The sequence below is a fragment of the Centropristis striata genome, chromosome 24 (assembly GCF_030273125.1).
Source record: "Centropristis striata isolate RG_2023a ecotype Rhode Island chromosome 24, C.striata_1.0, whole genome shotgun sequence".
In the NCBI taxonomy this organism is placed as follows: Eukaryota; Metazoa; Chordata; class Actinopteri; order Perciformes; family Serranidae; genus Centropristis; species Centropristis striata.
Genome location: NC_081540.1, coordinates 960440 through 985811, shown reverse-complemented (window position 1 = coordinate 985811; position 25372 = coordinate 960440). Strand labels below are relative to the sequence as shown.

The 25372-nt window shown below is 35.0% G+C and overlaps 1 protein-coding gene across 1 annotated transcript in view; it reads left to right on the top strand.

The window, feature by feature from the left end:
- LOC131962833 (beta-1,3-galactosyltransferase 1-like) overlaps window positions 1–25372 on the top strand; it is a 212910-nt gene that overhangs the window by 27106 nt on the left and 160432 nt on the right. Inside the window, exon 2 of the mRNA XM_059327922.1 lies at window positions 7817–7869. The gene's annotated coding sequence lies outside the window, so the exon portion shown is untranslated. The remainder of the gene's footprint in view (window positions 1–7816; window positions 7870–25372) is intronic.

Sequence of the window (25372 nt, the reverse complement as noted above, 5' to 3'; positions counted from 1 at the left end):
TTATTTGGTCATTTTGTGTCTTTTATTGGTCATTTTGTGTCTTTTTTGGTCATTTTGTGTCTTTTATTTGTTATTTTGTGTATTTATTTGGTCATTTTGTGTCTTTTATTGGTCATTTTGTGTCTTTATTTGGTTGTTTTGATCATTTTATCCTGTTTTTTATGTTAAATCTCGACCTTAAAAGTAACCAAAGCTGTCCGATAAATGTAGTGGAGAATATTTATCTCTAAAATGTAGTGAAGTAGAAGAATAAAGTTACATGAAATAGAAATACTTAGGTCAAGTACAAAAACCTGACAATTGTACTCAAGCAAATCTCCTTTCACCTCCGGTCTTGTTGGAAATAAACAAACACAGAGCAGCCAGAGGGTGAAATAAATATATTTGCATGCATTATCTCTTGTTGCTCCGGCTGCAGAAAGCATAAAGTAAAGCGTACATTAATAATATTGTTGCGTGCAGCCTCAGCGTCTCTGTTATTATTCTCAGGTCCTCACAGCTCCTGGTGTCCTATCATGGCGCCTCGGCCTTCAGGAACTGACTCCTCTGACTCTTTATCATGAAACACAAGCCTCCGTGAAATTGAAGAAACACAAAGTAGAGATAACGGGAGCGGAGCGGAGCGGCGAGCCTGCAGCGGAGCGCCGCCGCCGCCACCGGGGATTTATGGACAGACTCACACTTACACTACAGGCTGTTTAAGGCCTTTTGTGCTGCTCATAAAGAGGAAATACACAGACACAGTTTGTTTCTGTTGGAGGGAGATAGAGGAAGCAGGTGTGGATTACTAAAAAATCACACAAAGCGCTGTTTATGTGATGGAAACTCACTAATTTCGCTTCAAATTCGCTTCGGCTGGTATTTTTTAGGAATTGGAGGACACAAAAAAGACATAAAATGACCATTTTGTGTCTTTTTTTGTCATTTTGGGTATTTTTGGGTCATTTTGTGTCTTTATTTGGTTGTTTTGTGTCTTTTTTTGGTCATTTTGTGTCTTTTTGGGTCATTTTGTGTCTTTTTTTTCCGCTTTTTATCTGCAGATAATGTGCAGATAATGTGCAGAAAAAAAGCAGGAAAATATGTAGAAAATATGCAGAAAATGTGCAGAAAATATGCAGATAATGAGCAGAACATTTGCAGAAAATGTGCAGACAATATGCAGATAATGTGCAGAAAATGTGCAGAAATTTGCAAAAAATTTCTAGGTCATTTAGTGTCTTTTTTTGGTCATTTTGTGTCTATTTCGTCATTTTGTGTCTTTTTTTGTCATTTTGTGTTTTTTTTGGTCATTTTGTGTCTTTTTTCTGTCATTTTGTGTCTATTTGGTTGTTTTGTGTCTTTTTTTGGTCATTTTGTGTCTTTATTTGGTCATTTTGTGTCTTTTTTAGGTCATTTTGTGTCTTATTTTTGGTCATTTGTGTCTTTTGGGTCATTTTGTGTGTGTTTTTTGGTCATTTTGTGTCTTTTTTTGGTCATTTTGTGTCTTTTTATGGTCATTTTGTGTAGTTTTTTGGTCATTTTGTGTCTTTTTTTGGTCATTTTGTATCTCCTCTCTGCAGTCAGTCTGTCATCTTTGATGCTGATTGATTTAAATGTGCAAAATAAACTCTCTTATTGATCGTAGACGCCTGAACTGAATCCAAATTGCATCATGACAGACTTCTTGATTTAAAAAAATATCATATTGTCGTCCAAAGAATCAATATTAATAAATATAATGTGACGTGATGAGAGTTGTGATCAGAAAGTGGATCAAATTGCACAATTTCATGAAAAAACTAGAACAAATATCAGTGAATCAGATGCAACGCAACATATTTCGTTGTTTTCAGCCTCTTTCTGCTTGTTTTTGTGGAAAAACATAAAGAAAACAGTCACCCAGCAGGAGAAGTGTGGTGTTTCTCCAGATGTGGATCTGTGAACAGAGCTGAAAGCTGCAGAGTCCCGACAGAAACAGGATCAGAGCATCTGAGGACACACAAACAGGGTTTTACTGTTGATTTGGCTCATGCACAGTGAAAAGCTGCTCATAATACTGACCACCAGACAGATTTTGGGCTCTAAACGTTCCTGTTTTGCCAAATTTCCTGATATTTCTAACATGTAAAGCTCTTGTGAAGCTCTTCTGTCTGTCATCTTTGATGCTGGTTTGATGCAGGAGGTCAACTGGGATTATTTTTAGTTTTAGAAAATATGGAAATGATTGGCAGCAGCACTTAATTGAAGTAGATGTTGTCCTTATCGTCTTCACAGTCACAGAATCATTCAGAGTTTCTATTTACAGTCTAGATATCTGAATGGCAGCAGAGACATGAAGAGAACTTTATTCTTTTAAATTAAGAGAACATTTAAAGTTTTTTTGGTCATTTTACATCTTTTTTGGTAAATTTGTGTCTTTTTTTAAGCATTTTGTGTCTTTTTTCTGGTCAATTTGTGTCTTTTTTGGTCATTTTGTGACTTTTTTTGGTCATTTTGTGTCTTTTATTTGTTAATTTCTGTCTTTTTTTAGTCATCCTACGTCTTTTTTTCATCATTTTATGTCATATTTTGGTCATTTTACAATCTTTTGGGGTCATTTTGTGTCTTTTTTGGTCAATGTATGTCTATTTTAGTCATTTAGTGCCTTGGTCATTTTTGTGTCTTTTTAAGTCATTCTGCCTATTTTTTTTTGGTCATCTTGTGTCGGTTTTTTGTCATTTTGTGTTATTTTTTGGTCATTTTGTGTCTTTTGATCAATTTGTTTTTTTGTATTTTTTTCATTTTGTGTCTTTATTCGGTCAATTTGTGTCTTTTTTGCTCATTTTGTGTCTTCTCTCTGCATCCAGTCTGTCATCTTTGATGCTGGTTTGATGCAGGAGGTCAACTGGGATTATTTTTAGTTTTAGAAAATATGGAAATGATTGGCAGCAGCACTTAATTGAAGTAGAGTTTCTATTTACAGTCTAGATATCTGAGAGGCAGGCAGATTTATGATCAAATTGTGTCTTTTTTTGGGTCATTTTACATCTTTTTTTGGTCCTTTTGTATCTTTATTTGGTCAATTTCTGTCTTTTTTGGTGATTTTGTGTCTTTTATTGTTCAATTTGTTTCTTTTTTTTGGACATTTTGTCTCTTTTATTGTTCAATTTGTGTTGTTTTTGGTCATTCTACGTCTTTTTTTCATCATTTTACATCATATTTTGGTCATTTTACAATTTTTTTGGTCAGTTTACGTCTATTTTGGTCATTTAGTGCCTTGGTCATTATTGTGTCTTTTTTAGTCATTCTGCCTATTTTTTGGGTCATCTTATGTCTTTTTTGTGTCAATTTGAGTCTTTTATTGGTCATTTTGTGTCTTCTACTTTTCTGTCTTCTACGTCTTTTTTGATCGTTTTTTGTCTTCTCTCTGCATCCAGTCTGTCATCTTTGATGCAGAAGAAGCTGATTTTGGTTAATTTGTGTCTTTATTCGGTCATTCTACGTCTTTTTTGGTCATTCTATGTTCCTTTTTCGTCAATTTGTGGCTCTTTTTTGGTCATTTTTTTGGCTTTTTTGCTCATTTTGTGTATTTTTTTGCTCATTTTGTGTCTTTTATGCTCATTTTGTGTCTTTATTTGGTCATTCTACATCTTTTTTGCTCATTTTGTGTCTTCTCTCTGCATCCAGTCTGTCATCTTTGATGCTTTCACGCTGATTGCAGGAGGTCAACTGGGATTATTTTTAGTTTTAGAAAATATGGAAATGATTGGCAGCAGCACTTAATTGAAGTAGACGTCGTCCTTTATCGTCTTCACAGTCACAGGAGTTAGAGAGAATCATTCAGAGGATCTATTTCTTAAAGTGTTAGCAGTCTAAATATGTGAGAATATGGCAGACAGGCGGAGAGATAAAGAGAGAGCAGGATAAAAGTCTCTGCTATGCTGTGTGATGTTTGAAAGGCCAGAATCAGGCTGGTGAGAGGAGGCGCAGGTGCAATAAAGGATCTGCATTTTGTGTTTTTTTGGTCATTTTGTGTCTTTATTTGGTTGTTTTGTGTCTTTTTTTGGTCATTTTCTGTCTTTATTTGGTTGTTTTGTGTCTTTATTTGGTTGTTTTGTGTCTTTATTTGGTTGATTTGTGTCTTTTTTTGGTCATTTTGGTCATTTTTTTGTCATTTTGTGGTAATTTGTGTCATTTTTTGGTCATTTTGTGTCTTTCTTTTGTCATTTTGTGTCTTTTTTTGGTCATTTTGTGTCTTTTTTTGGTCATTTTGTGTCTTTTTTTGGTTGTTTTGTGTCTTTTTTTGGTCATTTTGTGTCTTCTTTTTGGTCATTGTGTCTTTTTGGTCATTTTGTGTCTTTTTTTGGTCATTTTGTTTCTTTATTTGGTTGTTTTGTGTCTTTTTTTGGTTTTGTGTCTTTTTTTGGTCATTTTGTGTCTTTTTTGGTCATTTTGTGTCTTCTTTTGGTCATTTTATGTCTTCTTTTGGTCATTTTATGTCTTTTTTTGGTCATTTTGTGTCTTTATTTGGTTGTTTTGTGTCTTTATTTGGTCATTTTGTGTCTTTATTTGGTTGTTTTGTGTCTTTATTTGGTTGATTTGTGTCTTTTTTTGTTAATTTTGTGTCTTTTTTTGGTCATTGTGTCTTTTTGGGTCATTTTGTGTCTTTTTTTGGTCATTTTGTGTCTTTATTTGGTTGTTTTGTGTCATTTTTTGGTCATTTTGTGTCTTTTTTTGGTCATTTCGTGTCTTTTTTTGGTCATTTTGTGTCTCTATTTGGTTGTTTTGTGTCTTTATTTGGTTGATTTGTGTCTTTTTTTGGTCATTTTGTGTCTTTTTTTGGTCATTTTGTGTCTTTTGGGGTCATTTTGTTTCTTCTTTTTGGTCATTGTGTCTTTTTGGGTCATTTTGTGTCTTTTTTTTGGTCATTTTGTGTCTTTTTTTAAAGTGTTAGCAGTCTAAATATGTGAGAATATGTGAGACAGGCGGAGAGATAAAGAGAGAGCATGATAAAAGTCTCTGCTATGCCGTGTGATGTTTGAAAGGCCAGAATCAGGCTGGTGAGAGGAGGAGGCGCAGGTGCAATAAAGGATCTGCACTAATTGAGTGAAGTACAGGAGCCCAGGAGGGACAAACCAGGTGCTGAGATACTCGGCGGGGTGAGTTGAGGTCCAGAACCAGGCAGCAGGATCCTCCCCTTCTCCCTGCTCCGCTAATTGCGGTTAGCTTAATCTGTCCCCCGGCTTCAGAGAGGAAACTCTGCTGTCGTCTGGCAGCAGCAGCAGCTTCTGTTCGGCATTCAGACGAACAAATGAAAGCTGAGTTACGAGGCCGGGAGATTAATGGAGAGGAATGAGAGAGAGAAGAGACGCCGGCCGGCGGTGAAAAAAACCTGGTTCTGAAAGGAAGGATCAGTCCTTTTAAGCTTCACGGGCCGCTGGATGTCTGATTCTCACATTAAATCATTCAGAGAAGCAGTAAAGTCTAATCAAATTTAGAGTTTTTGGTCATTTTGTGGCTTTTTTGGGGCATTTTATCTTCTTTTTTTGTCAATTTGTATCTTTTTTTTGTCGTTTTACGTCTATTTTGGTCATTTTGTGTCTTTTTTGATATGACAAAATATGCAGAAACAGACGTGCAGAAAATATTCAGAAAATATGCAGATAATGAGCAGAAAATTTGCAGAAAATGTGCAGGAAAATGTGCGGACAATATGCAGATAATGTGCAGAAAAAAGGAGGAAAATATGTCAAATATGTAGAAAATATACAGCAAATACGTAGAAAATATGCAGAAAATGTACAGAAATTTGCAAAAAAAATGCAGAAAATATGCAGATAATGAGCAGAACATTTGCAGACAATGTGCAGACAATGTGCAGACAATGTGCAGAAAAAAGCTGGAAAATATGTGGAAAATATACAGAAAATACGTAGAAAATATGCAGAAAATGTACAGAAATTTGCAAAAAAATTATGCAGAAAATATGCAGATAATGAGCAGAACATTTGCAGAAAATGTGCAGGAAAATGTGCAGACAATATGCAGATAATGTGCAGAAAATGTGTAGAATATGTGCAGAAAAAATGCAGGAAAATATACAGAAAATACTTTGAAAATATGCAGAAAATGTACAGAAATTTGCAAAAAAAATATGCAGAAAATATGCAAAAAATTATGTGTGAATAAATGTAATATTAAGAACAATTAAAATCAGCAGGAGGAGGCATCTGGACACAGTTTTTTTTCTCTTTCTGTGCTGCAGCTTTAAAGTTAGATTTATTTCTCTGTTCTGTTCAGCACCACGGACAGCGACTCTCTGAAACTTTTACTACAGATGCATAAAGCTTTTTTTTGCTCATTTTGTGTCTTTTGTTGTTTATTTATGTCCACCAACTCCTAAAAAAATATCAGTTGAAGTGAATTTCAAGTGAAATCCTAAAATTTGTGGAATTAAAGAAAAGGACACAAAATGCCAAAAAAAAAGGCATAAAATGCCAAAAAAAGATGTAAAATGACCAAAAAACCCCCACAAAATGACGAAAAAGTCTAAATTTGATTAGACTTTACGGCTTCTCTAAATGATTTAAAGTGAGAAATCAGACATCCAGCATCTTTTTACAGCCTAAAAGGACCGATCCATCGTTTCAGAACCACATTTTTTAGTCGAATCAGGCTCCCAACAGCAAATATTCAACATAGCAGTAGAATAGAAAGCTCCTGCTGACAACCAGGTGCGTTTAAACAGAAAATAAAGTGTTAAGCGAGCTAAAAGGTCAGTTAAAACATGGTTATAAACCCAGTGAAGAGACTTCAGGCAGAAAGAAGAAGACAACACAAAGACTGTTTCATAAAGAGTTTTTGCAGCTTTAGCAGATATTCATTCATTTCTAACCCGCCTGCTGACGGCTTGTGAATGGCTGCAGATGAAGGAGGAGGAGACGCCTGTCGCAATTAATATCACGCCACCTTTCAGCTGCCTTTTATTGTGGCGGGGCCTGTAATTTGCTGGAACACGAGGCTCCTCCGGCTGCCAACAGTCTGAAAACCTGGCGTCGGCCTCGACACCTGAATCTGCTCGCTCTGATCCTCCCTCTCTCTCTTTCCTCTCATTAATCTACGGCCAGTAACTCAGCTCAGGAGTTGGACAGAAAAAAACCCCAAAAAGACATGAAAAGACCAAAAAAAAGACACAAATCGACCAAATAAGGACAGAAATTGACTAAAAAAGGGGATAAAATTACATCTTTCTTTTATTTTATTTATGTCAACCAACTCCTTAAAAATATCAGTTGAAGTAAATTTCCAGCCAAATCCTGAAATTTGTTGCATTAGAGAAAATGTCAATGAGTTTCCATCAAATAAACAGAACTTTGTGTCATTTTTTTGGTCATTTGGTGTCCTTTTTTGTTCATATTGTCTTTTTTTCCGTTATTTTACATCTTTTTGGTCCATTTGTTGTTGTTTTTTATGTCCTCCACCTCCTAAAAAAATAGCAGTTGAAGTGAAGTTTGTGGCATTAAAGAGAAAGTGAATCAGTGAGTTTCCATCAACAACAAATCCTGTTTACAGCATTAACTATTTTTAGAAAAAGACAAAAGGACCATCTATATATTCTACTACTATGTTAGGATCAGTCTTTTCAGGCTGTATTGGCTGCTGGATATCTGATTTCTCACATTAAATCTCACTTTATCGTTTATTTTGTTCTGATTTTATTAAAGATTGGAGAAGAGCGTGAACTCTCCATTAGTCTTTGTGAATACTTTGTATGTTTATATCTGCAGCGATGCTCATTTGTAACTGTTGCAACACACAAAAACGATTAAATTATAACTTTAAATATTTATTGTTGCAGGCAGACGACCATCTACCAGGATCCTGCTGAGCAGAGCAGCCAGGGGCCCACTGGTGAGTCTCTCTAAGGGCTTTTATTGTGAAAGGTGGCTTTTATTGTGAAAGGTGCGAATGGTTGGAGTGGATCTTTTTAAGGGCTTTTATTGTGAAAAGTGAGAATGGTGGAGTGGATCTTTCTAAGAGCTTTTATTTTGAAAGGTGGCTTTTATTGTGAAAGGTGAGAATGGTGGAGTGAATCTTTCTAAGGGCTTTTATTGTGAAAGGTGGCTTTTGTTGTGAAAGGTGCGAATGGTTGGAGTGGATCTTTTTAAGGGCTTTTACTGTGAAAAGTGAGAATGGTGGAGTGGATCTTTCTAAGGGCTTTTATTGTGAAAGGTGAGAATGGGTGGTGTGGATCTTTCTAAGAGCTTTTATTGCGAAAGGTGGCTTTTATTGTGAAAGGTGAGAATGGTAGGAGTGGGTTCTTCTAAGGTCCTTTATTGTGATAGGTGGCTTTTATTGTGAAAGGTGAGAATGGTATGAGTGGGTTTTTTTTAAGGGCTTTTATTGTGAAAGGTGAGAATGTTTGGTGTGGTGGATCTTTCTAAGGTCCTTTATTGTGAAAGGTGGCTTTTATTGTGAAAGGTGAGAATGGTAGGAGGGGATCTTTCTAAGGGTTTTTATTGTGAAAGGTGGATCTTTCTAAGTGCTTTTATTGTGAAAGGTAAGAATGGTAGGAGTGGATCTTGTCTTTGTTTCGAGGTTAAAATAAATAGTTTTCTGTCTTTGTTGGTGTTGTTTTATAATCTTCAGTATTTAACACAATGTGGAAGCTCAGAAACTCGACCTCGTTCTCTGTGACTCAAAAGAAAAGAAAAATCCATTGATGTAGGAATAAATTTAATATTAAGAACAATTAAAATCAGCAGGGGGAGGCATGTGGACACAGCTTTTTATTCTCTTCTTTCTGTGTTCTGCAGCCTCAAAGTTGTATTTATTTCCAGTTCTGTTCAGCACCACGGACAGCGACTCTCTGAAACTGAATCTGAGTTATATTTACATCTTCTCGGACAATAACTGAGTTGTTTTGCTATTTTTCTAAAGATACATAAAGCTAAAAAATCACGAATGTTTTGAGCAATGTGTCCCAAAAAGAATATCACCATATTTCAGGGTATTTTTGCAATATTGATGTTCTTCAAGATATGACAAAATATGCAGAAAATATGCAGAAACAGACAATGTGCCGACAATGTGCAGAAAATATGAAGGAAATGTGCAAAAAATGTGCAGAAAATGTGCAGAAAATATGCAGAAAAATGCAGAAAATGTGCAGAAATGTGCAGATGATGTAGAGAAAATATGCAGAAAAAGTGCTAAACATATGCAGATAATGTGCAGAACATATGCCGATAATGTGCAGAAAATATGCAAAAAATATGCAGATAATGAGCAGAAAATGAGCAGAAAATGTGCAGGAAATGTGCAGGAAAACGTGCAATATGAAGGAAATGTGCAGAATATGGCCTGAAAATGTGCAAAAGGTGTGCGGGAAATGTGCAGAAAATGTGCCGAAAATATGCAGAAATATGCAGAAAATAAGAAGAAATGTCCAGAAATGTGCAGATGATGTAGAGAAAATATGCAGAAAATGTGCTGAAAATGTGCAGAAAATATGCAGAAAATATGCAGAAAAAGTGCAGAACATATGCAGATAATGTTCAGAAAATGTGCAGTATATGGACAGATAATGTGCAGATAATGTGCAGATAATGTGCAGAAGAAATGCAGAAAAATATGCACAAAATATGCACAAAATGTACAGAAATTTGTGAAAAAATATGCAGAAGATGTATGAAAATGTGCAGAAAATATGCAAAAATTGATGTGGGAATAAATATTTAATATTAAGAACAATTAAAACCAGCAGGAGGAGGCATGTGGACACAGTTTTCTCTCTCTCTCTCTTTCTGTGCTGCAGCCTCAAAGTTTTATTTCCAGTTCTGTTCTGTTCAGCACCACGGACAGCGACTCTCTGAAACTAAAGCTGAGTTATATTTACATCTTCTCGGACAATAACTGAGTTGTTTTGCTATTTTTCTAAAGATACATAAAGATTAAAAATCACAAATGTTTTGAGCAATGTGTCCCTAAAAGAATATCTCCATATTTCAGGGTATTTTTGCAATATTGATGTTCTTCAAGATATGACAAAATATGCAGAAAATATGCAGATAATGAGCAGAAAAATATGCAGAAAATATGCAGATACTGAGCAGAAAATGTGCGGAAAATTGTGCAGATAATGTGCAGAAATATGCAGAAAATATGTAGAAAATATGCAGAAAATGTGCAGAAATTTGCAAAAAATATGCAGAAAATGTCTGAAAGAATATCACCATATTACAGGGTATTTTTGCAATATTGATGTTCTTCAAGATATGACAAAATATGCAGGAAATTGGAATTTTAAAGATTTTAAAGATTTTTTTGTCATTTTGACTTTTTTTATGTCATTTTATGCTCAATTTGTGTCTTTTTTGGTCATCTTGTGTCTTTTTTCTGCTCATTTTATGTCTTTTTTGGTCAATATGTGTCTTTTTTGGTCATTTTACATATTTTTGGCCAATTTGTGACTTTTTTTTGGTCAATTTGTGTCTATTTTATGTCATTTTAGGTCTTTTTTTCTTAGTTTTGATAATTTTACATATATTTTGGTCTTTTTTGGCCAATTTGTGTCTTTATTTGTTCAATTTGTGTCTTTTTTTTGTCAATTTGTGTCTTTATTTGGTCAATTTGTGTCTTTTTTATGTCATTTTACGTCTTTTTTTTGGTCATTTTGTGTCTCTTTTTTTGGTCAATTTACGTCTTTTGTAGTTTTTTATGTCCACATATCATATAAAACATCTCCCTCTACTAACTAACGAGTCGCTGCTCTCCAGTTGATTTCCGTGCTGCAGAGCCTAAATGTCACAGATATGACATTTGAACATATGCAGGTGTTTTTATTATTCATTGTAATCAATAACACGACAACAGTTGCTGCCTCCGGAGCCCCGAGCTGTTTTAAATGTCACCAACACGGCAGATATAAATCGGCTGCATTCAAGGGGAAGAATTAGACTTTTTACTGTTTATTGCAACAAATTAAAGAGCAATATTCTGACTTATTATCACGCTGCATCTTTCTAAGGGCTTTTATTGTGAATGGTGAGAATGGTTGGATTGTATTTTCTATGGTGCTTTTATTGTGAAAGGTCATTTTATTGTGAAAGGTGAGAAAAGTAGAAGTGGGTCTTTCTGAGGGCTTTTATTATGAAAGGCACTTTTATTGTGAAAGGTGAGAATGGTAGGAGTGGATCTTTCTAAGGGCTTTTATTGTGAAAGGTGGATCTTTCTAAGGGCCTTTATTGTGAAAGGTGAGAATAATAGGAGTGGATCTTTCTAAAGGTTTTCTTGTGAAAGGTGAATCTTTCTAGGGGCTTTTATTGTGATAAGTGAGAATGGTAGAAGTGGATCTTTCGAAGGGCTTTTATTGTGAAAGGTGGATCTTTCTAAGGGCCTTTATTGTGAAAGGTGAGAATGGTAGGAGTGGATCTTTCTAAAGGTTTTATTGTGAAAAGTGAATCTTTCTAGGGGCTTTTATTGTGATAAGTGAGAATGGTAGAAGTGGATCTTTCAAAGGGCTTTTATTGTGAAAGGTAAGAGTGGTAGGAGTGGGTCTTCCTAAGCACTTTTATTGTGAAAGATTAGTTTTTATTTGGTCAATTTGTGTCTTTTTTTTGGTAATTTTACATCTTTTTGGTCAATTTGTATCTTTATTTTTCTTGTAATTTTACATCTTTTTGGTCAATTTGTGTCAATTTGGTCAATTTGTGTCATTTTACGTCTTTTTATTTATTTTTTTGTGTCTTTACTGTTTATTGCAACAAATTAAAGAGCGATATTCTGACTTATTATCACGCTGCATCTTTCTAAGGGCTTTTATAGTGAATGGTGAGAATGGTTAGATTGTATTTTCTATGGTGCTTTTATTGTGAAAGGTCCTTTTATTGTGAAAGGTGAGAAAAGTAGAAGTGGGTCTTTCTGAGGGCTTTTATTGTGAAAGGTGAGAATGGTAGGAGTGGATCTTTCTAAGGGCTTTTATTGTGAAAGGTGGATCTTTCTAAGGGCTTTTATTGTGAATGGTGAGAATAGTTGGATTGTATTTTCTATGGTGCTTTTATTGTGAAAAGTCCTTTTATTGTGAAAGGTGAGAATGGTAGGAGTGGATCTTTCTAAGGGCTTTTCTTGTGAAAGGTGAATCTTTCTATGGGCTTTTATTGTGATAAGTGAGAATGGTAGAAGTGGATCTTTCGAAGGGCTTTTATTGTGAAAGGTAAGAGTGGTAGGAGAGGGTCTTCCTAAGCACTTTTATTGTGAAAGATGAGTTTTTATTTGGTCAATTTGTGTCTTTTTTTTTGGTAATTTTACATCTTTTTGGTCAATTTGTGTCTTTATTATGTCATTTTACGTCTTTTTATTTATTTTTCTGTGTCTTTACTGTTTATTGCAACAAATTAAAGAGCAATATTCTGACTTATTATCACGCTGCAGCTCGTCATGAAGAAGAAGAAACGTTTACAGAAGCTTTCCAGCGGCGCTGTGTGCTCCAGGATTATAGATCGGGCCTTTAATAATCAATGACAGTGTGGTTGTCGGAGCAGATTAGTGGCATAATCTCCCGTCTCTGCCTTTATAATACTCTTTACACTGTAACTCTCAGAAGCAATAAAAAACCGCGGCTTAATGCGGCTGGAGGCGGCTAATGTTTGTCACCATATTGGTTTCAGTTCATCTCTAACCCTCCGTGTCTCCGGCTGCTACCAACATTTAATTTCAGGTTATTTTGGAAGTGACATTTTCACAGGAAGTTGACATTTTGATCAAGATTATGTGACAGTCGAGCTCCCAAATAATGTTCCCCCAGACATCCGGCGCCAGGAAACACCATTTATGGACTCTTTTTATTTCAGTTTTTATACACCACGTGTAGTAATAATAAGCTAATCTTTCTAAGGGCTTTTATTGTGAAAGGTGAGAGTGGTAGGAGTGGGTCTTTCTAAGGGCTTTTATTGTGAAAGGTGAGAATGGTGTTAGTGGATTTTCTATGGTGCTTTTATTATGAAAGGTGAGAATGGTAGGAGTGGATCTTTCTAAGGGCTTTTATTGTGAACGGTGGATCTTTCTAAGGGCTTTTATTGTGAAAGGTGAGAATGGTATTAGTGGATTTTCTATGGTGCTTTTATTATGAAAGGTGAGAATGGTAGGAGTGGATCTTTCTAAGGGCTTTTATTGTGAACGGTGGATCTTTCTAAGGGCTTTTATTGTGAAAGGTGAGAGTGGTAGGAGTGGGTCTTTCTAAGGGCTTTTATTGTGAAAGGTCGATCTTTCTAAGGGATTTCATTGTGAAAGGTGAGAATGGTAGAAGTGGGTCTTTCTGAGGGCTTTTATTATGAAAGGTGGGAATGGTCTTAGTGGATTTTCTATGGTGCTTTTATTGTGAAAGGTGAGAATGGTAGGAGTGGCTCTTTCTAAGGGCTTTCATTGTGAAAGATACTTTTATTGTGAAAGGTGAGAAAGGTAGGACTAGATCTTTCTAAGGGCTTTTATTGTTAAAGGTGGATCTTTCTTGGGGCTTTTATTGTGAAAAGTGAGAGTGGTAGGAGTGTAACTTTCTAAGGGCTTTTATTGTGAAAGGTGGATCTTTCTTAGTGCTTTTATTGTGAAAGGTGAGAGTGGTAGGAGTGGATCTTTCTAAAGGCTTTTTATTGTGAAAGGTGGATCTTTCTTAGTGCTTTTATTGTGAAAGGTGGGAATGGTAGGAGTGGATCTTTCTAAGGGCTTTTATTGTGACAGGTGGATCTTTCTAAGGGCTTTTATTGTGACAGGGCAGCTCCTAAATGAAGCTGCTGTCTGCAGACATTCGGCTCCAGTAAACATCATCTTGGCCTCTTTTTTTTCTTTTTTTTTGTGTTGTAATCACGGAGACTGTTCCCTCTCTGCCGTTCCATCTCTCCGTGGTTATTGAGGCGTGAGGCGGCGGCGTGCGGACGCCATTATTCTCTGGGTGTCTGGCTGCTTCCTGCTCCGTCGGCTAATAGAGGTTAGCCACAACAAGACGAGGAGCAACAAGTGGAACGCCGTAATTATGAGAAACGGACGGCAATCAGGCCGACGCATAAATCTCAGTTTATATTTAGAGAGTCAGGTTTTACAGGCTGAGGTTTGTTTTTTTAGGAGGAAAACATGAAGCCAGGTCTGAAAAACGAGTTTGTCTCGACTGGGTTTAATCAGAAGAACCACTTGAGGAGATAAAGTCGCTCGTTTTCTTCTGCCAGAACTCTCTGAGAGCAAACATGTCACAAAATAAAGCTGATTCATATCGTCTCGCTCCTTTTTATAAAGGACAGCTCTGTTTTTATCTGTTATTCTCTGTTTATTCTGTTTTTCTCTGTTATTTTCTGCTTTCTTTGGCTTCCCAGTTGGGTTTGTTATGGATTTAAACCAAACATTCACATCTTTGTGTGGAAGTTTTAGGGTAAAATATTATTTTCTCAAGCCCCCAAAACAGGAAGAAGGTTTCTGGGTGATGATGTAGCTACATATTTATATAAAAGAGACAAAAAAAGATATAAAATGACCAAATAGAGACAATCTGACTTCTTTTTGCAGCCAGTGGAGTCGCCACCTGCTGGCCGTTAGAAAGAATGCACACTCGGCTTCACTTTTCATGCAGCTTGTCCAAAAGACAAAAAAGTGCCACTTTCCTACCATAGAACACTATGAAAACCAAACGCTGTTCACACGTAAGAAGCTGGAAGAAGATTTTGCTTTCCTTGACCAAAAAAAACACAAAATGACTGAAAAATTTAAGTTTAAATTTTTTGTCCAAAACACAAAAAGTGTCTTTTTGCCCTTTCCTGCTATAGACGACTATAAAAACCAAACACCGTTCACATTAAAGAAGCTTTAACCAGTTTTTAAGACATGATATTACTAAAAAAGACATGTAAAATGAGCAAAAAACACCCCAAAATTACAAAAAAAACCCCGGATAATTACCAAAAAAAGACACAAATTAGCTCAAAAAGACACAAACTGATCAAAAAATGACTGAAAAAGACTGAAAATTGACTAAAAATGACACAAATTGACCAAAAAAAGACACACTGACTAATTCTCATGATAAAATTTCCAAAAAATGACACATTTGGGGTGAACTGGGACTCCACATTATTGTTGCTTTATTGATAACTTTCCATCATTTTAACTTTCTATAATATAATTTTGTGTCTTAATTCGGTTAATGTGTCTTTTTTTTTTGTCATTTTACATCTTTTTTTGGGTAATTTTACATCTTTTTTTGATCATTTTATGTCTTTTTGGTCAATTTGTGTTGTTTTTTTGTCATTTTACTTTTTTGTTGTTTTTATGATGCGTACGCTGTTGGAGCTGGATAAAAAATCAGTAAACTGAATGAAATTACAGTAAAAAGTTTATCCTGGGGCAAACTGGGACTCTTTTATTGATAACTTTCCATAATTTTAACTTTCTATAATATAATTTTGTGTCTTAATTTGGTCAATGAGTCTTTTTTTGGATCATTTTATGTCTTTTTGGTCAATTTGTGTTTTTTTTTTTGTCATTTTACGTCTTTTTTGTTGTTTTTATGATGCGTACGCTGTTGGAGCTGGAGAAAAATCAGTAAAATGAATGAAATTACAGTAAAAAGTTGGTCCTGGGGCGAAGTCGGACCCCACATTATTGTTGTTTTATTGACAACTTTCTATAATTGATGCGTCCGCTGTTGGAGTTGGAGCTTTTCGCTGTTGTTCTTCCTGTTTAAGTGAGGAGCTGCTGCTCAGCCAGAGGCGTCACAACGACGGAGTAGAACAAGACGCTGCCGTCAAACATCCAAATGGAGCAAAGAGAAACACAAACAGGCCATTAGAGAGTGAGCTGTAACACCAGCAGCTTCTGATTTATTATCAGGCTTAACTCGTCACTGTACGGCGGCGGAGCGGCGTGCTGCTGATGTTTCCCCGGAGACGCATTGCAATAAAATGAACTGCCATTGTTTTCCTGCAGAACTGTACAAATTGCCTCATCAAAGCCACAACGTGGGTCCTCCACCTCCAGACATTAATCAGAGCGGAGACGGAGGCTACGCCAAACGACTTCTGCATGTTTCACTCCGAGAATAAAAGAGGAGAAGAGTTGTTGTTGCTGCGTTTTACTCTGGAAATAAAGAGCCAGCGTTGTTGTCAAGGACAGACGTTTGAGACCTGAATTGACTTACTCGACTCGAACTTCTTACTATGTTTTATTCAGGTTATAAAGATAGAGCAAAATGACCAACAAAGACCCAAAAAGACCAAAAAAATGCACAAAAAGAGACAACATAATCCAAAAAAGATACCAAAAGACCAAAAAAAGACATAAAATGACCAACAAGGACACAAAAGGACCAAAAAAAGACAAAACGACTAAAAACAGACACAAACTGACCAAAAAAGACACAAAATTACCCAAAAAAGACACAGAGGGACCAAAAAAGATGCAAAATGATAAGGACACAAAATGACCAAAAGAGGACACAAAATGACCAAAAGAGGACACAAAATTACCAAAAAAGGACACAAAATGACCAAAAAAAGACATAAAATGACCAAAAAAGGACGCAAAATGACCAAAAAAAGGCACAAAAGGACCCAAAAAGACACAAAAGGACCCAAAAAGACACAAAAGGACCAAAAAAATGCACAAAAAGAGACAAAATTATCCAAAAAAGATACAAAAGGACCAAAAAAGACACAGAATTACCAAAAAAAAACACAAAATGACCAACAAGGACACAAAAGGACCAAAAAAAAGACATAAAATGATCAAAAAAGACACAAAATGACCAAAAAAAGACACAAAATGACCAAAAAAGACACAAAATGACCAACAAGGACACAAAAGGACCAAAAAAAGACATAAAATGATCAAAAAAACACAAAAGGATGAAAAGAAGACACAAAATGATCAAAAAAGACACAAATGGACCAAAAACAGAAACAAAAGGACCAAAAACAGAAACATAAGGACCAAATAAAGACATAAAATTACCAAAAAAAGATACAAATGACTAAAAACGACACTAAAGGACCAAAAAACACACAAATGACCAAAAAACACACAAAGGGACCAAGAACAGATGCAGAATGACCAAAAAAAGACACAAAATGATTAAAAAACCACAAAATGACTAGCTGAGCAGATGCAGGCAGTAGGAGAAGAGAAGAAGCGCGTCAGGCTGTAGTTTTCCTGAGAAAATAAAGAACCAGTTGTTGTTGTCGAGGCCAGACGTCTAGAGCTGGAGACGTTTAGAGCTGTGTGGACTCACTGGACCGGAGCGTCTCACTGTGTTTTATTCAGGTGAAACAGGTTTAATTCCTGTCGGTGAGTGACAGCAGGAGACACGTTAATCCTGACCCGAGACTGGGAGAAAGAGACACCAGACGAGTGTCTCGTGTTAGACACGCCGTGCGTTCTCTCCGTCCTAAATATGGAACGGATCCATAAATGAACGACACCACTTTGGGAATAAATGAGAGGCGCTGCAGGCTGAATACTGATGAGCCTGTTAACCTTTGGAACAAAGTTCCTCTGACATTCACAAGGAAAAAAGAGAAAGAGAACGAGAGAGAAAGAGAGAGAGAGAGGGCCCACTTCCACTCTCTGATCATTTCCTTCTTGTTGGTTGATAATTAGGATGAGAGCTGTGAGGACGACACACTTGAGTTTCATTAGATTACCAAAAATGGATTTAATTTCCACTTGATTGTGCTATTTTTTGCCCGGGCACTTGTGAGATGTTGAGCTCCGACGACCCAAAAAAAGACACGAAATGAGCCCAAAAATACGTAAAATGACTAAAAAAAGACAAAATATGATTCACAAAAGACACAATATCATCCAAAAAATGCGTAAAATGATGAAAAAAGACAAAATATGATTCACAAAAGACGCAATATGCCTAAAAAAGACACAAAATGACTTCAAAAGCACGTAAAATGACTAAAAAAGACAAAATATGATCCATAAAAGACACAATATGATCCAAAAAACACGTAGAATGACAGAAATTGACCGAAAAGACACAAAATTACCAAAAACGACACAAACGAACAAAAAAAGACAAAATGACCAAAAAAATACTTATAATTACCAAAAAAACCCACACAAATTGACCGAAAAAGACACAAATTGACCAAAAAATGGCCGAAAAAAAAAAAAAAATGACACAAAAAAGACACAAATTGACCAAAAAAGATAGAAAATTACCAAAAAGGACACAAAGTGATCCAAAAAAGACACAAATTGACTAAAAAAGATACAAAATGACCAACAAAAAGACGTAAAATGACCAAATAAGACACAAATTGACCGAAAAGACACACAACTTACCAAAAAAAGACACAAAAAACAACACTATTTAACAAAAAAAGACAAAATTACCTAAAAAGACGTATAATTACCAAAAAAAACACATAAATTGACCAAAAAAGACACAAATTGACCAAAAAATGGCCGAAAAAAAAACAAAAAATGACACATAAAAGACACAAATTGACTAAAAAAGATACAAAAAAGACGTATAATTTAAAAAAAAACAAAAAAAAAAAACACAAATTGACTAAAATAGATGTAAATTGACTATAAAAAGAGATAAAATGACTAAAACTGACACAAATCTTTGTTTATTTGATGGAAACTAATTCACATTTTCTCTAATTCAACAAGTGCTAATTGAGAGACAGAAAGTGTCTTGCTGGGACTCAGACGGAGGAGAAACTAAACGTCTGTTCACATGTTGGACGCTCTAACACCTGATGTGACGCCTCTAACCAGCAGAGAGTCACAGCTCAGTGTGTTTCAGCCTCCATCTGGACCACCAGACTCATTATTCTACATAAATACAGGTAGAGGAGCTGAGAACATCCAGCAGAGAGAGAATATGGAAAACTCAGCGTGAGGAACAAGGAGTGACTTCTGCAGATTAAATGAGTGTTTTTATCAACAGAGTCTGGTGGCTTTAGAGAGAGAGAGATGTACCAGCTTCAGTTCCCACATGGAAGGGTTAGAAAGTTTAGATTCAAATATTAGTTAATTAATATAGACTGATATTTTTTTAAGGAGTTGGTGTACATAAAAATAACAACAAAATAGATGTAAAATGACAAAAAAAGACACAAAATGACAAAAAAATTACCAAAAAATACACAAAATTACCAAAAAAGGTAAATTTGTGTCTTTTGGGGTTCGTTTTGTGTCTTTTTTTTTGTCATTTTGTGTCTTTTCTAGTCATTTTACCTCTTTTTTTGGTAATTTTACATCTTTCTCTGGTCATTTAAATCTTTTTCTGGTCATTTTGTGTCTTTTTTGGTCCATTTTGTGTCTTATATGGTAATTTTGTGTCTTTTCTAGTCATTTTACCTCTTTTTTTTGGTCATATTTACTTCTTTTTTGGTCATATTTACTTCTTTTTTGGTCATTTTGCATCTTTTTCTGGTCATTTTAAATCTTTTTCTGGTCATTTTGTGTCTTTTTTGGTTCATTTTGTGTCTTATAGGGTAATTTTGTGTCTTTTCTTTGGTCATTTTGTGTCTTTTCTAGTCATTTTTCATCTTTTTTGGTCATATTTACTTTTTTGGTCATTTTACATCTTTTTCTGGTCATTTTGTGTCTTTTTTGGTTCATTTCGTGTCTTTTGGGGTAATTTTGTGTCTTTTCTTTGGTAATTTTGTGTCTTTTCTAGTCATTTTTCATCTTTTTTGCTCATATTTACGTCTTTTTTTGTTATTTTGCATCTTTTTCTGGGTCATTTTGTGTCTTTTTTTAGTCATTTTGTGTCTTTTTTGGTTCATAAACTAAAAATGTTGGTAAAATCAGACATTTAGAGACATGCACATGGACTTTAAGAAGCAGAGATGGACATTTTACTGAAGAAAATGATCGTATAATTTGCAACTCCTTGCTGAAGAACTCTGTTGTTTGGTGGAGGAATGATTATTTGTTGCTGTGTGTAAACATCAGCTTCTTGTGCTTTATTTCTGAATGAATAATGGCTGAATTCCATTTAGCTGCCTGCATGTCCAGGTCATCATCATTATCCATACTTTGTGCTTTGACAGGCCCAAATATACAGTCAGGAGTCCAACAAACAGAGATCCGTCCTGCAGCAGCTCACAGGTGTTTTTCTGTGTTTTTTGTGTTTTTCCCTGATCCAGATCAGAAACCAGGCATCAAAGTGGCTCTGAAAGCCTGATAATCATGTGTAATGCACAGACACACTCCCTCTCTCTGTCATTTAGTTATTATTCATAGTCAGACTGTTCCTGCAGCTGGTGGCTTTACAAGAATCCAAACAACAATGTAGAGGAGGATGGTGGACAAAGAGAGGACAAATGGAGAGAGTTGCATGTTATTTCTCTGGATCAGAGCAGAATGGAGCCATGAAAGAGTCTGCAGAGACAACCGGACAACAAATCTGCACATTTTTAAGGTCCAAGCTTGATTTTAGAACGGTTAAATTCTGATATAATAAATATTTGATCAATTTTTGCAGCGATATTTCTCTGCGAAGGTGCCAGGCAGGTCACTTTCTCCAGCAAAAAACTTGATTTTTAAAATATTTAATATTATTTTACATCATTATGGACATTTAATCAACCAATTCTGGAGATAAAATCTGAGGAAATAATAAAACAAATAATTAAAAAAAAGGTAAAATGACCAAAAAGTGACTAAAAACTATGTAAAATGACTGATAAAGATGTAAAATTACCCAAAAAAAAAGACATAAATGCACACTGTTCTGTTCTTTATATTATTTCTTTAAGCATTCATAATGACCAAAAAAGACAGAAAAAAGACACATGACTAAAAAAAACCCCACAATTATCAAAAAAAGACACAAAATTACCAAAAAAAAACATTAAATGACCACAAAAAGACACAAAATTACTAAAAAAAGATGTAAAATGCCAGAAAAGCTGTAAATGCACACCGTTCTATTCTTCTAAGTCTTTTTATTTATTTATTTAGATAAAGCACTGCTCTCTATCTGGATGTACAGTTTCTACATGTTATTTATTTATTTATAGGTGTTCTACATGCATTCATTTTAATGGCAGCATTATAATTTATGAAGCAGAACATATCCTCCTCCCTCAGGACTCACAGCAGATTTCTCCTCCTGATGAATGACAGGAGGAAATATTTTTTTCTTTGTGTGGTTATAAAAAACAACAACTAGTGAATCACAGCAGCAGCGTGTTGATTCTGTAAATAAGTGTTTTAATGACTGTGTCTGTCTGCAGAGAATAAATAATATCAGGCCAAAGTTCTCAGTGTGCAAAATAATATTGTCGTTCTGTAATAAGCTGCAGAGAAAATCTCCTAGTGAAGCTGCAGAACGGGAATTATTTCTTTATCAACATGATAATTAACATTTAATCTCTGCAAATTTCTGCAAGATTTGATAAAAACACCTGCAGGTGAGAGCCAAAAAAGACGTAAAACGACCAAAAAGACACAAAATGATCAAAAAAAGACATGCAATTAACAAAAGATACGTAAAATTACAGAAAAAGACACAAAATGACAAAAAAAAGACACAAAAAAGAAACAAAATGAGACAAAAGACACAAAATGACCAAAAAAAGACACAAAATGACACAAAAAAGACAAAATTATAAGAACAAGATGTATAATGACCAAAAAAAAGACACAATATGACCAAAACAAGATGACTGTGTCTGTCTGCAGAGAATAAATAATATCAGGCCAAAGTTGTCAACATGCAAAACAATATTGTCGTTGTGTAATAAACTGCAGAGAAAATCTTGTAGTGAAGCTGCAGGAAGAGAAAAATGATTGTTTAGAGGTGTGTGTGTGTGTGTGTGTGTGTGTGTGTGTGTGTGATTAGCAGCAACATGTTGTGTGAGCTCCTTGTTATCTATCAGCTGTGATTTCAGCCGTTGATCTCTATTCATTTATGCGAGGAGCGTCTGGAGGAGGAGAGGAGAATATTTCTCTCATGGCTTCATTCTGCTCTGATCCAGTCCACCACGGAGACAAATAACGTCCAACTCTCTCCATGTGTCCTCTCTTTGTCCACCGTTCTCCAAGACATTGTTGTTTGATCCTTTTTAAAGCCTGAAACTGTTTATAACTGCAGGTTGCACCTTCCTTTTTGGTTTTTCCTGCAACTTTCACGTCTTGCACCTTTTTGGAAACGATACAATCATTACTGAGAACCCAAAAAAAGAAAATGCATGTTAAATGTATTTTATAATCTAGCAAAACTTGAATTATCTGCAGATATTTGCACATCACAGATGTCATATATGTTATACATGTTGACAACTTTGGCCCAATATTATTATTATTATTCTCTGCAGGCAAACAGCATCTTGTTTTGGTAATTGTGTCTTTCTTTTGGTCATTTTACGTCATTTTGGGTAATTTTGTGTCCTTTTTGTGGCATTTTGAGTCTTTTTTTTGAGGCATTTTGGTTCTGTTATGTCATTTTGTGTCATTTTTGTGTTTTTTTGGATCATTTTGTGTCTTTTTTGGGTCATTTTGTGTATTTTATGTCATTTTGTGTCTTTTTTATGTCATTTTTTGTCTTTTGTGTATTTTTTGGGTCATTTTGTGTCTTTTTTTTAATCAATTTGTGTCTTTTTTAGTCATTTTGTGTCTTTTTTTTGGTCATTTTGTCTTTTTTTTAGTCATTTTGTGTCTTTTTTGTGTCATTTTGTGTCTTTTTTGTGTCATTTTGTGTCTTTTTTGGGTCATTTTGTGTCTTTTTTTTTGGTCATTTTGTGTCTTTTTTTGGTCATTTAATGTCTTTTATTAGTAATTTTGTGTCTTTATTAGTCCAATTATATTGCTGCCATTAAAATGATGCAGGTTGAAGAATGCATGTAGAAAACTTAAATATAAATAATTATATACATATATATAATAACCTATGGAGCCCGTCCGAAACCAGTCTCTGTCTCTAAATTAGCCTGATGGTTTAATAAAGCCGCCATAATGAATCGAGCGTGTGTTTCCTGTCTCCAGCGTCTCCAGCTGGTGTTAAAGTGTAAAACAAGCTTCGCCGTGTTCTCTGACTGCTCGCCGTCAGCCGTCCTGTCCTCTCCTCTCTAATTGGACCCTCAGAGTTCCTCAGACACCTGATCCATGAAGAGACGAGGCTCTTCTACCTGAGTCCGTCTGCTTCCTGTCAGTGTGATGAACCAGGAACTAGCCTGAACCAGGAAACTTTCCTCTGCAGCTCTTTCATTTTAATAGCTTCTGTTTCAACACTGCAACAATCTGCAGCCATATTTCTCTGCAAAGGTGCCAGGCAGGTCACTTTCGTAAAACGATCACAAAATGATGAAAAAAAAGACGTAAAATGACCCAAAAAAGACACAAAATGACACAAAATGACCCAAAAAAGACACAAAATGACACAAAATGACCCAAAAAAGACATAAAGTGCCATAAAAAATACACAAAATGACATAAAAGACACAAAATGACCCAAAAAAAGACCCAAAATGACCAAAAAAGACACAAAATGACCCAAAAAAGACACAAAATGACCCAAAAAAGACACAAAATGACACAAATAAGACACAAAATGCCACAAAAAAGACACAAACTGACACAAAAAAGACACAAAAAGACATAAAATGACCCAAAAAGACACAAAATGCCCAAAAAAGACACAAAATTACCAAAAAGGACACAAAATTACCAAAAAAAGACACAAAATGACTAAAAAAGACACAAAATGACCAAAAATGACACAAAATGACCAAAAAATGACACAAAATGACCAAAAAAAGACACAAAATGACCAAAAAATGACATAAAATGACCAAAAAAAGACACAAAATGACCAAAAAAATAACATAAAATGACCAAAAAAGACACAAAATGACCAAAAAATGACATAAAATGACCAAAAAAAGACACAAAATGACCAAAAAATAACATAAAATGACCAAAAAAGACACAAAATGACCAAAAAAGACACCAAATGACCAAAAAAGACACAAAATGACCAAAAAAGACACAAAATGACCAAAAAAGACACCAAATGAACAAAAAATAACACAAAATTACCAAAAAAAGACACATAATTACCAAAAAAAAGAGGTAAAACGACCAAAGTTGAGTTCATACGGTTTCTGACGATGATAAAAAATGCATTTTTGTGGATTTTTTAAAAAGGAAAACATGCATTTTAAATAGATAATCTGCTATTAACTCTGTTAACAGAAAGACTGAAAGATAAAAGTTGCATTTTGTTGCACGGATCATTAAAATAACTTTGGTTGGTGTGTCGCTGCAGTCAGAGAAAAGTCCAGTCAGTGTCGGAGAAAGTTCAGCAGCTCAAAGAGAAAAGTAGAAATGTGTAAATGAAGTGAATGTGGTATTAAAGCTGATAACATGAGAGAACCTCCACCCACCACTGTGACTCACAATCACACTGAGAACAGGACTTTAAGTGGAAACAAACTGGAGAGAGTTGAAACAGAAGCTATTAAATCAAACAGCTGCAGAGGAAAAACTTTGCTGGTTCGGTGGGAGCAGCAGGTTGTTCCTGGGTCAGTTTGGGTCTTTTTTTGGTAATTTTGTGTCATTTTTTTGGTCATTTAGTGTCTTTTTTGGTCATTTTATGTCATTTTTTGGTCATTTAGTGTCTTTTTTGGTCATTTTATGTCATTTTTTGGTCATTTAGTGTCTTTTTTGGTCATTTTGTGTCTTTTTTGTCTGTTTACATTAACTAGATCCTGTAAAAAGCATAAAATTCTGCACTCCTCGGACCATCTAAGAAGCTTTGAATGACTCTGCAGAGACGAACGATCACCTAAGAAAAAAATCTGTAAATTTTTAGGTCAGGTTGTAATTAAAGCCCAAAGTGGTTAAATTCACAGATTACTGATAAAGCAGCTGATATAGTGAATTTTTTTACCTTTTTTACATGGGTTTTGCATCAATTTGCAGCGATATTTCTCTGCAAAGGTCCTAGGCAGGTTGCTTTCTCCATCAAATAACTGTATTATTAAAATATTTAATATTACTTTACATCATTATGCATATAACATCAACCAACTCTAGAAATAAAAACTGAGAAAATTAGAGCTGAATGTATACCAGGAGTTAGTTTGCTGAGATGCATTTAAATATAGAACACATATAAATAAAAGAAAAAACATTGCTTAGACACCAAAAGCAACAATTTCTGCAAAAAAAGTTTTCATATCTGCACATATCGGACAACAATATAGATAGATATATTTATATCTGGGATGTGCAAATAAATATCTGCAGGAATAAATCTACCCAAAAAGACACAATATGACCAAAAAAGACACAAAATGACCAAAAAAAGACACAAAATGACCAAAAAAGACACAAAATGACAAAAAAAAAGACATAAAATGACCAAAAAAGACACAAAATGACCAAAAAAAGACACAAAATG